This window comes from Adiantum capillus-veneris, chromosome 19, assembly GCF_014529385.1.
Source record: "Adiantum capillus-veneris isolate H3 chromosome 19, ASM1452938v2, whole genome shotgun sequence".
Taxonomy (NCBI): domain Eukaryota; kingdom Viridiplantae; phylum Streptophyta; class Polypodiopsida; order Polypodiales; family Pteridaceae; genus Adiantum; species Adiantum capillus-veneris.
The window spans coordinates 5,575,651-5,589,972 of NC_140949.1; positions in this window are offsets into that span (position 1 = coordinate 5,575,651).

The following is a 14,322-nucleotide window of genomic DNA, read 5'->3' on the forward strand; positions in this document are numbered from 1 at the left end:
TTATGTGCTTCAACATTCTCTCTATTTGGTTCCAAACCAACCTCTGAACACTCCCTTTCACCTGTAATATAATCCCATAAACCTTTGCCCATGATAAAGTTCTCCATCCTGTAAGACCATATGCTGTAGTTCTCTCTGGTCAACTTCTCTCCAACAATTTGTGTGACTTGAGTTGAACTTTCTGCCATCTTCACTCTCTTAATTTCTTTCAAAGGATTTTGATAAAATTTCGACAGAGTTTCGTTTGTATTTGGAAAACATCTCAAGTGACAATCTCAACCAAAGTGCTCATAAACACTGACAGAAAATCTCTCACTGCCAAGGGAAAATCCATTGACTCACTTTTCCACAGACTGACTCAGTACTATGCATAAATACTCTAAAACAATGTCCACATGGACCTGTATGCAAATGCAATCCATACGCTATCATGTACCACATATCCATACATCCACCTTCTTCCCATAGTCGTAAATGACATATGAGGTCTTTCGCGGGGCTAGTCGGGGGTTCGCTCCAGTACCTAATCCACCTTGCCAAGGTACCAAAGCTCCCAAGGCAAGGCTTCAAAAAACCTCACTCGACCCTCACAAAGGCTGCGGTTTTCCAAAATACATTGACCGCATATCCATACATAACCACAAAGTACTCAATCTGACAATATAACCGCCTCAACTTCTTCCCACAACCTTTCTTACATAGGCGGCTGTCCATAACAGACCCACAACAACCAAACATAATCTTCGATAACACAATATCATGATGCAAAAGCTCTATGTCGCTCTCCAAAACCTGTGTAACTGACATCTCCTATGCTTGTGTGAACTGGATGTTTGCTGTAGAAAATTGTAGATTTTGGAAAATCTAAGTATGCCAATGCGTCCGAAATGCCCAAAAACATAAAGATAGACTCTTGGATCACTGTATTCCGAGTTCGGGTGAGGGAGTTATGACCAAAAAACCTCTCTTTTTTGCTGTTTTTCGGAGCTGCGGAAACCTGTGTATTGATTGTAGCTCCTCAAACTGAGCTTTGATACCACTTTGTAGAGTGCGCAGGTGATGGAGAAGGTAGGAAAGAAGACTACACACACACACACACACACACACCAACACACATCGAAACACACACACACAATCGTTACACTACAGTAGCCATTCAACGAGCTGCTCTTCTCTTCTTCATCTCTTTGAACTATTATTCAAAGTATATTTACAACATAGTATAGTCAATGTCCAGCCACCCATAGCACAATGGACATATTCTTTAACATCATATTCTTTAACATTCTCATGGCTCTATTGAGAAGCCATGGAATAGTAGACTACGTATGCAGGTTACTCCACCAACAGGTAGTGGGAATGTATCACGAAAAGGAAAGGAAAAGGTTGATGAACCTCCCTTTATGGATGATGCATCATCAGGATTTTCACATATAGACATGGATTTAGATGGTTCTGAACAAAGTCTTGATGAGGAATTTGGAATTCCGGCTGTAAGGACACCTGGTGTAAGGAAAGTACAAGAAGATGCTAGAGGGCAAAGGAGTGACCTAGGACCATGCAGATCTAACAGAGTCAGAAATCCAGTTCAAAAATTGACTTATGATGGGTATCTAGCGCATCACCAAGCCTACATGGCTAAGGTGATACAGGATGTGGAGCCCACATGTTTTGAGGATGCATTTGGAAATGTGCATTGGGATGATGCAATGAATGAAGAGATGGCTGCATTGGAAGCAAACGACACATGGGAGTTGGTGCCATTGCCAAGTGGCAAGAAAGCTATTGGCTGTAAATGGGTGTATAAAACCAAGCATAAGGTTGATGGTAACATTGAGCGTCACAAGGCAAGGCTAGTCGCAAAGGGTTATGCAAAAACGTATGGCATAGACTATGAGGAGACCTTTGCTCCAGTGGCAAAGATGACGACTGTGAGAGTTGTCATAGCAGTGGCTGCATCTAGAGGATGGATTATGCATCAAATGGATGTAAAGAATGACTTCTTGAATGGTGAGTTGCAAGAGGAAGTGTATATGGATCAGCCACCTGGTTATGTCGATCCAGGCTACCCAGATTATGTATGTAGACTTCTTAAAGCTTTGTATGGTTTGAAGCAGGGCTCTAGAGCATGGTATGATAGGATTGCCAAGTATCTTGTTAGTATTGGGTTTAGGAGAGCTCATGCTGATCATTCACTCTATGTACGTGAGAGTTATGTGGGGATTGTGGTCATTACCATATATGTAGATGACCTTATTATTGTGGGTGACAATGCTATGGAGATTGACCATGTGAAGGGTCTTCTCAAACAGGAGTTTGAAATGAAATATTTGGGCGAGTTGCGCTACTTTCTTGGCATTGAGGTGATCAGGACTCCAGAAGGTGTATGGCTGTCCCACAGAGACAGTATGCTTTGGACATGTTGTCAAAGTATGGTATGGCTGATTGTAAGCCAATTTCTATTCCCTTGGATGTGAATGCAAAGCTGAGTGCAGAGAAGGGTGATGTTGTTGAGGATGTCAAGATGTACAGGAAGATTGTGGGTAGTCTAATCTACTTGACTATCACAAGGCTAGACTTGAGCTACACAGTAGGCTTGGAGAGCCAGTTCATGCAGCTTCCAAGGAAGCCACATTTGGATGGAGTACGACGCACACTTCGGTATGTGCAAGGGACTCTTGACTACGCATTGTTCTATGCAGCAGATGTGCCATTAGCATTGTATGGGTATACAGATGCAGATTGGGTAGGTAGCATTGTTGATAGGAGATCTACGAGTGGATTCATGTTCTCTTTTGGGAGTGCTGCTGTTACTTGGAGCAACAAAAAGCAGCCTACGGTTTCTTTATCGAGCATAGAGGACGAGTACAGAGGTGCAGCAGTTGCGGCGTGCAAGGTAGCTTGGCTACACACATTACTTGAGGACTTGGGAGTGCAGGTGGACCAACAGATTGTCATCCATTGTGACAACCTCAGCAACATGCAGTTGGCTAGGAACCCAGTGTTCCATGCTAGGACCAAGCACATAGAGGTCCATTACCACTACGTTCGAGAGCAAGTGTTGGTGGGCGACATCGACTTGGTCTACGTCAGCACAGAGGAGAAGATAGCGGATATCTTTACCAAGGCCCTCGGAGCTGAGAAGCTTCGACGTTTCCGGACTATGCTTGGACTCTGCGACATGCAGAGCTCGAGGGGGAGTGTTGAGATGTCGAGCTCTACATCTTGAGCTGGCATCCACTACGGGTCTTGGTCACTTACGGCATTTACTCACTGGTGTGTAAGGTGACCGACACGGAGGATCTCTGCCAGTGATTCTACAGCTGGACTACACTTATAGTGCCACCTAGTAAACTTCTAGCGTGCTCACACTTAGTGACCGCATGTACATATGTGCTACTTTTCAGCTTTAGCACTTAGTCATTTTGTACTCTCTTTTCTGTGCGAAGAAGAAGAAGCTTTCCATCTCTGTGTGCTTTGTGCTTGTCTTGTGTAGCTCTCTTGCATCCTCTTTCTTTACACAGTGGAAGTTGAATTTTGATCAAACTGCAAGGAGTGTACCTGATTTAGTACACCTATCATTTGAGTTTTCAAAGTTAGCAAAATATTAAAACTTACTTAAGACAAATGTAGATAATTGTATCTGTTATCTGAGCATTTGGATCCAGCAATATATTAACATCCACTGTATCCAAAGCCAGCTTTCTGTCTCCATCTATAAATGGTATCTCTACAAGCAAACCATCCTTCATTGCAAGTAGAGTATCTTTGTTGCTGGCATCTATGGATCGGGTCACATTGCTTTCTCTTTGCCTATGGGACTCCACTGCTGCTTTTGTTTTCTCCTTAAGTTCTGCTTCCCTTATGTCTTATTTTTGGCGAGCAACCGTCTCTGCCCTTGCCCTTGTATTAACATCATGTGTGACATCTAAAACTGTGACTTGTGGCAATAGTTCAGGGGGTATAGCAAAATTTCCCTCATTTTCTTATCCTTGCAGTCATTGGGTACCAGAAGTTTGTCATACCTCCACCTTACCCTTTTTAGTGTCTCGCTGTCTTTGTCCATTACAGTCACCCTGTGGGCATGGGCTGCTACAATGGTCATGTCACTGAAGTATTCAAGCAAGAAGTCCTATGGATAATCGCCTTCTTGTACCCGAAGTAGTCATCGAAGAAAGCAATTTTTTTTGGAAAAACATCCGATGTGTCCCATCTCACTGAGCTGTGTATGTTTGCACAATCTGCAAGGCATTGAGGTCTACTGTAGGCATTGCATAAACTTTTTACATTGCATGGATTGTAGATTAGTGACTTCAAAAATAAGTCAAACAATAACTTCCAAGGTACTGGGCTAAAGAAATTTCGGTCATTGTTTTTGCATTGCCAGTCCCATACATTAAACATAACAATGTCAAAGCATTCTGTAGTAAAGGAAGTATGTTTCTAGCCATCTACGTTTCCTTTGTCGGTCTTAGGTAAGTTCATAAGCATTTATGTACAATATTTGATTATTGACTACAATCTCCATTCCCAAATTAGATTGTATCCACTTGATACTCCCAACAAGCGAGGGTTTATGCTGAGGTGGTCTAAACTTGGGGTTCCCTATAGAATAATTATACCAAGCTCGGAACGTATTTGGTATAATGAAATCCGTAGACATCAACCTTTTCTTCTCTTCCCCGTTATGCATGGTAGTGACATGCCTTTGTACTTCCACTCCAGTTTGGAAATGCTCCTCCACCATAGGTTAAGCTACATTAGGTTAGGTTAAGATAAGCTACATTTGGCAATACGGAAAGCCATAGAGCTTACCCACAATGCATATTGAAAACAACACAATGGAGATCCGTCAATACGGCAATCCATAAAGCCTACCCACAATGCATATGCATTGTGGGAAAGCTCTATGGCTTTCCATATTTCCAACGGCTCGCCATTGTGTTGTTTATATGTCCGTGAGCAATTTTCAAGTCCTAAAATAGCTAAGTGGCCCTGAAAATAACACCATGGCGAGCCGCTTGGCAATACGACACGTCATAGAGCTTTCCAAAAATGCATATGCATTGTGGGAAAGCTCCATGGCTTGACGTATTGCCAAACAGTTTGCCATTGTGTTTTCTATATGTCTGCAAGCGGTTTTCAAATCCTAAAATGGCTAAGAGGCCCTAAAAACAACACAATGGCAAGCCTTTTGGCAATATGGCAAGGCATAGATTTTGCTTACAATGCATATGCATTGCGGGCAAGCTTTATGGCTTGCCATATTTCCAAATGGCTCTCTATTGTGTTGTCTATATGTTTGCGAGAAAATTTCAAGCGCTAAAATTGCCTCGTGTCCAAAAAAACAACACAATGGAAATCCGTTTGGCAATATGAAAAGCCATAAATCTTTCCCACAAGGCATATGCATTGACGGCAAGCTCTATGGCTTGTCGTATTGGCAGCAACTTTCCAATGTATTGTTTTTATGTCCGCAAGCGGTTTTCAAGCCCTAAAATAGCTAAGCAGTCCTAAAAACAACACAATGGCAAGTTGTTTGGCAATATGACAAGCCATAGAGTTTTCCCACAATGCATATGCATTGTGTTCAAGCTCTATGGTTTGCCGTATTGCCAAAAGGCTAGCCATCGTGTTGTCTATATGTTCACGAGCAGTTTCAAGCTTTAAAATTGCCTCACGAGCCTAAAACAACACAATGGAGATCCGTTTGGCAAAATGGAAAGCCATAGATCTTTCCCACAATGCATATGCATTGTGGAAAAGCTCTATGGCTTGCCGTATTGCCAAACGGATCTCCATTGTGTTGTTTATATGTTTGCGAGCGATTTTGAAGCACTAAAATTGTCTTGTGTCCCTAAAAACAACACAATGGTGATTCGTTTGGCAATACTGCAAGCCATAAAGCTGGCCCACAAGGCATATGCATTGTGGGAAAGCTCTATTGCTTGCCATATTGCCAACGGCTCACCATTGTGTTGTCTATATATCTACGAGCGATTTTCAGGCCCTAAATCGCTTCCCAACACTAAAAACAACACAATGGTGAGCCGTTTGTCAAGTTAGCAAGCCATAGAGCTTGCCAACATTGCATATGCATTGTGAGCAAGCTCTATCACTTGCCGTTTTACCAAACACCTCACCATTGTGTTGTTTTTATGTTAGGTTAGGTTAGCTTAGTTTTAGGTTATAGGTTAGGTGAGAGCTAGAGACAAATTAATAGTAGCAAAAATGCAAACGGACTTTGAAGATGACTCGTGTACTTCTAAAAACGCAAACAGACTTTGGTTAGGTTAAGTTACAGGCTAGGTTTAGGTTATAAGCTAGGTTACATTAAGTTAGATTAGGTTTAAGTTATAGGTTAGGTTAGATTATATGTTAGGTTAGAGCTAGAGACAAATTAATAGTAGAAAAAATACAATCGGACTTCAAAAGTGCACACAGACTTCAAGAACCTTAATATATAGTCAACACAATGGTGAGCCATTTGTCAAATTGGCAAGCCATAGATCTTGCAGACATCGAATATGCATTGTGGGCAAGCTGTATGGCTTGCCGTTTTGCCAAACGCCTCATCATTGTGTTGTTTTTATATTAGGTTAGGTTCGGTTAGGTTTAGGTTATAGGTTAGGTGAGATTATAGGCTAGGTTAGAGCTAGCGACAAAGTAATAGTAGAAAAAACACTTTGGCTACATCCAAGACATCTTGAAGAGACGGGTACAATGACGGCAGTCCCAAGCCGGCATGGTTGGACGCAGAGGAGTGGGCGAGGATTGCACAAGAGACACAAGACAATCCTTAAAGATTTCAGCAGCAGAGAGATGCAGTCAGAGCAAGTTTGAAGTCTGCTGGAGCGTCACATCTTGGGAGTGGAGGCTACGATACGCTTTGACATGAGTTTGTAAGTATTAAACATATGCTTTAAATTATGGAATATATTTTTTATTTGAAGATTTATCTAATGATTAAACCATAATTTTGCAGAAAGTTGTTGTGAAGCGTCCTCCGAAACGCTGAGAGGAGAAGTATGGATACAAGCATGGACTTGTGGCCCTTTTGACCCAGATGCTGCAGGAGGAGGGAGAGGACGTTGACTGAGAGACATTACCATGAGGGTCTTCTCACTCAGTGATTGTTTGCATATGTACAGTTTTGTAGTGCTTATGTTTATGGTATGGCACATATGTTATGGTTAAGATTTGGCAGTCAAGTTAAGGTTATGGTTTTGCTATGATGGTATGGAAATCATGTGATGGTTATGGTTATTGTTGTGCAATGATGGTATGGCTGTTATGGTTATGGTATGAAAGGCAAGTTATGGTAATGGTTATGGTATAACAAACATGTTATGTTTATGGTTTTGTAGTTTTTGACTCATGTTTTAATTATGGTTATAAAATCTTTATGCAGTTATTCCATGATAAAGCTTTTGGTTTTGCAGTTATGTTTTTGTTACAAATTTGCTAATTGCCATACACTCACTCTTTAGCGTCAGCTTGTAGGTGAAGTGCGGTTGCTTGTACACTCTTCCTTTGGGCAGAGAGGGCTGTTTTCTTTTGCTACGGTACATGTAGCATTAGTTCCCAGCCCTCTCTGCCCAAAAAAAATCTGCAGGTTTGGTCGTCGTTACAGAGTACGATATAAGCGTCGGTATAGACCTCAGTAGCCACGTCGAAATATGCTACAGTATTGCCAGTGGTTATTTCATTGCATATTCCACGCTCGTTTCATGGTTTATTCCGATTCTTAATAGACCAATACTTATATCGACGTTACGATACCGGCATCTCTTTCGACGCCTTTTTCAACGCTTTTTAGTTTTAAAACTGAATTTTTTTCGTTGGTATTTGTGTCGATTTCTGCACGCCGTGTTGTAGTGCCCTCGAGGTAAGATGTCAGTCATCTACACACACACTCCATCACTCAATTAGTTAGAATGATAAAACCAAGATTCAAACTTAAATATTATAACCTCAAAACAATATGTGTTATATCAAAATCAAATTTTTATATCCGCAGAAGACCGAAAGATACATAGTGTTTCTAAGGAGATTCATAAATACGAAAGGGTCCAATTAACCACTTCTTGGTTACTACAACTAAGATTCTACCCCTATACTTGTTCACATCTTGGGTGTCAAAGTTTAGAACTTCAACTTGTGTACTAAAGGTCACGTCTTTGTCTTTGTATCCTTCTTCCCCCCGTGATACATCCTTGGGTGATAATCTAATAAAGCAGTTTACATGAGAATGTCATTCGTTTACATCATTTCTGTAGAAGTATCTACTCGAGTTCACTACCATTGGTTGTGCTTGGGCAAAGTCACCAATGCACCTTGGTTTCTCGTAGTCATCAAAGGTAATGGTAACATTGTTAGGTTATATTTGAGGATAGGTCCCTAGACTCTATTGAACTAATCCTAGGGTACATAATAGAATTGGTTGCTGTCATTTGACTTCTTCCACACTCTAATTATGACCTTATCACAAAAGCTGTATCTTTGGTTTAACATAAGGGCCTTCTTACTAAGTATGAGTTCACGACTCGGTATGCCCAAAAGAGAGCATAAGTTAACGTAAAGAACATATCCTTGCACTCTAACATCGCCTTCTTGGATCTTTTCCTTCACCCAAAGCTATGGGTTGGTCATAAATCTATCAGGCACTTGGGATTGATGTTCAGGCTGAGCTTCAACATATAACTCCCCCACGCCACGTAAGTGTTGGATACAAGGTGATCTCTAGTCCGCTTTGAAGCTCGAATCACTTCAATTTCCCAATGGAGACTAAATCCAACCGCATAACTAAAAAAGACTATTTGTGCAAAGTCACTCGGGAGTTCATCTAGACAATTAAGAAGATCCATCTAAAACAAGATAACGAGAGAGAGAAAACTTAGTACACATGTGAACCAAAACTGAGTCTATGCTTCTTTTATTCATCAAAATTTGATGAATAAAAATTTGAAGCATAGACTCATCAAAACTGAGTCTCTGCTTCTTTTATTCATCAAAATTTGATTTTTATGATTTCATACAATATTATGGGTGTCTTGGAGCAAATTCTCTAAATATTCTTTTAACTTTCATAATAGGGTATTCTCTCAGACCTCCCACATGACAACGTGGTTTGTAGTTATCTTCCATCTTTTCTTTTCCTATGATAGCTGCAAGAGCTTCAAACTTCTTAGGGACTTCAACAATTCTTAACATTTGGGGATGCATTACAAAGTAGTAGAACATGTCTTCTAGGCCGAGCCATATTCTGAGTTGAAGTAGTCTGATCTTGGCAAACCAATCTCTTGGACTATCATCAATATAGATGAAGAATTGATGGAAGGGTTCTTGGTGATGGGTAAGGTAACTACGATCAGCACTCTTCCAACAAGTTGTGCTTCCCAGCATGCCAAAGACTTTGGTCCCGATTTCTAAGTAAAAGAGTTCCTATTCATCCCTGGATAACCGCGTTGCCATATTATTGAACACTATGGCCAAAACCTCATTCCCTTGACTAAAGCATTCAAATGTCACTCTGGGAGCCATTTGTTACTACAAAATAAACATTCAAAGAAATTACAATGCTGTTGTTGAACACTTCAATCACTTTAGCATAACTCAAACCAAACACTCCCACTTAAGAAGACAAGTCAAACATGTACCACCAACCAATGTCACTTATAGATGCATCATAAATACAATATCTTTTCTCAAACAGCATGCATAAATGCATGCATGATGCATAACTAACCCGACTAGTATTAGGCTTTAGGCTATGCTCATAACCTTAAGCATTGGCTCTGGTACCAGGTGAGAGATACCACTCCCCGGGGGTCTATGCACAAATATACAATTTACACTTTTATACAAATTTCTAATATACATCAGAGTTGCGGAAGCATTTGCATATGAGAGGAGTTCTTAGCACCCGACCAAGCATGGAGTTTACGCCATGAGCTAGACTGCATCCAAAGGTACCTAGCGACTAGTGAGCTATCCCTGAATGGGTGTTAATTATGAATGAAAGCATACTCAATAAAAACATAACATTGTGGAGGGTGAATATATGTGTACACCGCGTTGCGGTCACAGAGAGAGAGAGAGAGAGAGAGAGAGAGAGAGAGAGAGAGAGAGAGAGAGAGAGAGAGAGAGAGAGAGAGAGAGAGAGAGAGAGAGAGAATATAGTAGAGGGTGAAATAGAGTGCACAAAGACATGAGAGGATGACAATAGAGAATCTTTAAATGCCCATCTAAATGGAACAGGCAACCATGTATTAATGCAATGACAAAATTTGGGTATACCATAAAATAAAATAAAAGAGTTTATGACAAAATAACTGGCAGAGCACCGGACCCTGTGTAGGGATCGAACAGTCCACCCATCCACTTACACTCTACTACGGACAGAGAGAATTCACTTCGCCAAGAGCGAGCCAGAACACCTACAACCTATCTGAGCCAGACATAAGATGTAGCTTCGCCTCCCTCCATGAATTCGAGCTTTGAAAGGATCGCAAGTACCGGTAGGTGGTAGGGTATCAACACCAACCATACCAGTTTAGGCACCATGCCTCTTCAATGCCCATCACTGGGTGTTTAGGCAAAGCCAAGGTAAAATCTCCGACGTGTTAGTTGTGTAGGTTATTAAACCCCCGACGCACTAACCGTGTAGATGAGCCTAACAAAAAGAAGAAGACCTAGGCAACACCCCCGATCTAGCAAAGCCCTAGGTCAATGACCCTTTAGTCTAAGGCTAAGCGATGTAGGTGATCCTAGTCTTGTAGCGACACTGCCATGAGAAACATAACACGTGAGTCCAATCACAATAGTACTTCCCATATGCACAAACAATCTTTTCCAAGCAGTTAGATTGTACAGGGTCTCTACCCTTACACATCTACCATAAACGATCCAAATCACCTCATGATCCAATCCCAAAACCATAAACCATAATCCAATCACATCATGCGGACGAGCACTCCACCAAACTTGGATGAGGCACAACCAATCCTGCATAACCACTTTAGAACATAACGTGGCTGCAAAAATTCGACAACATTTTGACAGCATAACCATATCAAGAAAAAAAACCATGAGCCAGACCGGCTTACCCCATATAATATCAACCATAATCCATAAGGGAATCCCATCCCTTAACCATGAATCATAATCACACTGAACCAACTCCCACACTTGGAGTTTGACACATCCCCTGCAATCAATCGGAGTCCACACACATGTGACCCTGAAGACGTGATTCTTTCATGCATAAAAACAGTCAGACCAGCAACTAATGATGATATAAAAATACAACTTTGACCACATCCAACCATGCAACGTTGATGCATCACATCTGCACTTCACCTCCATAGCACATAGAGCTAGTTTTGACGTAGGAAGGTGGAAAGCAATCACAACCATGCATATGAGACATCCACATCAATCCATGAGTTCTCATACATCATATGATAACATTCAATCGCCATAAACATGATGTAAATCAGCTTTGACTTTAGGTCAACCATAAGCCATAACTTCACACATATGCAAAAAATAAAATTTTGTCATTTTCGAGAGTATGCTAAACATGCAAATGAAAGTATTTGACCTCAAACCAATGCATCAAGCTAAGCTTCATAATATAGATTACCACTCTATCACATCACTTCACCCATATGGTACTCATACCACCCCAAAAGAAAGTCACTTTATTCATATCTGCCTATGCTGTTCGGGATGTTTAACCAAATACTCTCACATAAGTTTATGGACGTCTAATATTTGAAATCAACTCACCAAAACAAACCATAAAACATATAAAAACAGCTCGGTTAACTCACGACGTCATATGGTACCCCCCCTTGGTAGCACCCCTACACGTGTAGGTAAAACCGCTTATAGAGCGATTAATAACTCGCATTCCCGAGGTGATAACGGAGACCTAAATTCATTTCTCATCAAGTTTCATCAATATTTTTAATTTTTTAAGTGGGTTTGCCCATCCGGTGAATCTATATAGCGGTTCTCCAAGGAGCTTGGACTCAAAAAATTTGGTTGTGCAGTGGGCAGCAAGCTTTCTTTTGACCATATCTCTTAGCTCGTGCATGTTTTTCACATAACACCAAGGAGAGAAAATGTTCTAAATGATGTATTTTATCTCGAGTACAAAGGGTTTGGGCTGATTCATAGCGGTTTGTGGTTTATGACCAAAAGAGTGTTCCTACCGCCTCTATGACGTGAAACAAAATGTGCTTTTTATGCACGCACATGACCATGAACGCATCATGTGCATAAATCAGTGTGTTAAACATGATGAAATAATCATGGGACAACTTTGTACGTACTTGGTTTATCCATACATGCACTCGTATGCGAAAAGCAATCACCGAGAGGGTGACTACGCAGAAAAACGAGAGAGAGAGAGAGAGAGAGAGAGAGAGAGAGAGAGAGAGAGAGAGAGAGAGAGAGAGAGAGAGAGAGAGAGAGAGAGAGAGAGAGAGAGAGAGATGATGATGATGGTTATGGAGTTTAGAGCTTCTCACCGTGCTTTAGAATCAATAAGGGACTGTCGAAAGGCGTCTTGCTTTGCCGCAAGAGAGCGGTGATGAGAGCTACGTAGAGGATCCTCCAAGAAAGCTTCCGGAGAGCAGGTACACCGTGAAACGAGAGAGAAGATAATAAGCAAGTAGTTAGAGAGTTTCCTTCTTGAGAGAGAGAGAGAGAGAGAGAGAGAGAGAGAGAGAGAGAGAGAGAGAGAGAGAGAGAAGAGCTTATGAAAATGGTGATGAAGAGCTTGCACCACTCCGTATACTAGATATGTATAGCCTTCCGGTAGTAGATGCAACAAACGGCATTGAAAACTGAGCACTCTATGCCAGTTTATAGATTCTGCAGTTGTCTAGAGTGATGCCCAAGCTACAGGTAGTGCTAGTTTTTAGCTTAGAATAGCCTCCTGCTTTTGGGAAAAGACTAAAGCAAATGTCCGTCTAACCTACTGGAACATCGAAACAACCTTGCTTTTTGCTTTAGAACCTTTTAATATTGTCAATCAAGCATCTTAAGTCAAAAATTTGGCAAAATAGATATTGAAAGCTATTTTTTTATTTTTAGAAGAGACCCAAAAATTGGGGATCTTACAGTAGCTTTGGACATGAAGCCTCAACTTCCCAATCAAGGGAGTATCATAGTCTTGTTGTCCCTTGAAAGCCCCATCAACAGTTACAATATCTCCCATCTTGAAAGCTTGAATGCCCAGCTTAGTAGCCAACTCCGTTGATATGAAGTTGTGAGTAGAGCCCGGGTCAAAAAGGATGAAGGCATCATGCTCCCTCACCTTTCTCCAAGTATAGGAAAGGTATGATCCTTTGCAATGAGCATCCTCTTTTGGAGCTTCGATCATGGAAGCTCTAGAAGTCTCATTGCAGGCATTTCTTTTAGGGAAAGAATGATAGCCATGTCCTTGCTCCCCAGACTTAAAGCATTTGTGATCTTTGCGAAAAGCCTCTAGCTCTTCATGAGAGAGTTTTCTTTACCTTTTTAAACTCCTTTCTCCTTGGTCTTGCTGTTGTTGTTGTTGCCTTGGGTATAACTTTGAGCATTGTTCTTCTCCTTTGCATCATTTCAATCTTTGTTTTCCATGGGCTTGGCATTCCTTTTAGCCCATTGTTGGAAATAGATACGAGATGCAACCATAGTGTGGTGGATGACTTTGGTGATAGAACCAGGCCGTTGGGAGTTGACATACTTGGTCATTTCTTGAGGTAATCCTACACAAAATTGTTGCTTTTTCTCGGCAAAGTCTATCTTTTGAAAGACTGTACCTTTGAGATGTAAATCCCAAAACTTGTCTATATATTTGTGGATAGACTCATGCGAGAGTAGCTTCAAGCTTCTCCATCCAGTAAGCACTTTTTCCTTGGCATCGCTTGCAAGGAATTGCTTCATTATGGAAGCTCGTAGAGTTCTCGATGTCCTTGGGGCTGCACCGTTCCCTCGGAAACTAGCCCACCATTGAGACAAGCAGATTTCTGAAAGTGCATAGCTACATGGCGTAGCTTGGAGGACTCTCTGAAGCCCTCGTCTCCAAAGGACACATTGAATTTTTGGATGAAGGCCAATACTTTGTCAGTAGAACCAAAGGTGCCATCATAGGTGAGAAAAGAGATACTCTTTCCTCCCTCTTTGAACTTCTTAAGTTTTTTGGACCTTTTCCAAGCAGGGTAGGATTTGCGATGTCCTCTCCTCTTGTATTATCTAGGAGAATAACCGTTGCTTTCGTCAGAAGAGGAAGAAGATGAAGAAGAAGGAGAAGAGGGTGACCTCTTT